Consider the following 1,327-nt stretch of genomic DNA (forward strand, 5'->3'; position numbering starts at 1 on the left):
GGCGGTGGAGGCCCTGAACCAGGCCCTCCTCCAGAGCCCCAGTGACCCGGCGGTCCGGGCTGAGCTCCACTTCTCTAAAGGGAACCAGCTCCGTGAGATGAACCAGCTGGACCAGGCCTTCCAGGTACTAGACCCCCCAGGACCCATCTGGACCAGACCCTTCGGTCTGCAGACCAGTCTGGACCGCTCTGGACCAGCAGACTTTTCGGTCTAGGGGTCTCCCGCCAAGCGATGGTTTAAAATGTAACCAAGAATCTCCTACCGACCTGCCATTGGCTGGGGGGAGGTGTGACTCCGGACTCCGGCTGAAGCTTATTGGTTGGTTCTGTTTTCAGAGTTACAAGCTGGCGGTGGAGCTCAAACCTGACCAATCACAGGCCTGGATGAACATGGGCGGGATCCAGCACATCAAGGTGGGTGGAGAGAACAAACAGGCTGTGTACATCAAATGGAACTGGCAGGATTTATATTGTGTGTGTGTGTGTGTGTGTGTGTGTGTGTGTGTGTGTGTGTGTGTGTGTGTGTGTCTATCTATGCATGTATGTGAGTACGTGCGTTTCTGTCCATGTCTGCGTGTACGTGTGCTTACATGTTTGTGTGTGTGTGTGCGTGTGTGTGTATCCCTGTACATGTGTATAAACGTTTGTGTTTGTGTGTGTGTTCTCATGTGTGTTAACATGTGTGTCCAGGGTGACTACGCGGCCGCCAGGACCTTCTACCAGCGAGCTCTCCTCCTCAGCCCCGGCTCCAGGCTGCTGAAGGAGAACCTGGCCAAGCTGGACCGCCTGGAGAGGAGGCTGACGGAGGGGGTCTGACCTGGACCAGGACCTGGACCTGGACCTGGACCAGGACCAGGACCGCATGGAGAGGAGGCTGACGGAGGGGGTCTGACCTGGACCAGGACCTGGACCTGGACCTGGACCAGGACCTGGACCGCCTAGAGAGGAGGCTGACGGAGGGGGTCTGACTAGGACCTGGACCAGGACCTGGACCAGGACCTGGACCGCCTAGAGAGAAGGCTGACGGAGGGGGTCTGACCCCCCACCAGGACCAGGACCTAGACCGGGACCAGGACCAAGACCGCCTGGAGAGGATGCTGATGGAGGGGATCTGATCCCCCACCAGGACCAGGACCGGCCTGGCTCTCCTGGACCCCCTGCCGGCTGGTCTCAGAGCCAGCCGTCCCTCACAGGAGGTCTGGGACCCAGTGCGGAGGAGCAGGGTCTGAACCCCTCCTGGTCAGGGGGAGGGAGGATGACACTCAAGCCGGCCCCAAACCCCCCCGGAGACCCAGGCCTCTGGAAACCCAGACCCCTGGAGACCCAGA

At 60.1% G+C, this 1,327-nt stretch overlaps 1 long non-coding RNA gene across 1 annotated transcript; it reads left to right on the plus strand.

Moving 5' to 3' along the window:
* Positions 1-13: 13 nt before the first annotated feature.
* On the plus strand, positions 14-802 carry LOC311371273. Its single transcript, XR_014641043.1, has 3 exons — positions 14-124; positions 336-413; positions 690-802. It is a non-coding gene; the product is annotated as an uncharacterized lncRNA (long non-coding RNA).
* Positions 803-1,327: the final 525 nt, after the last annotated feature.

Source organism: Micromesistius poutassou (assembly GCF_964030765.1).
Source record: "Micromesistius poutassou genome assembly, contig: SCAFFOLD_6564, whole genome shotgun sequence".
Lineage (NCBI taxonomy): Eukaryota > Metazoa > Chordata > Actinopteri > Gadiformes > Gadidae > Micromesistius > Micromesistius poutassou.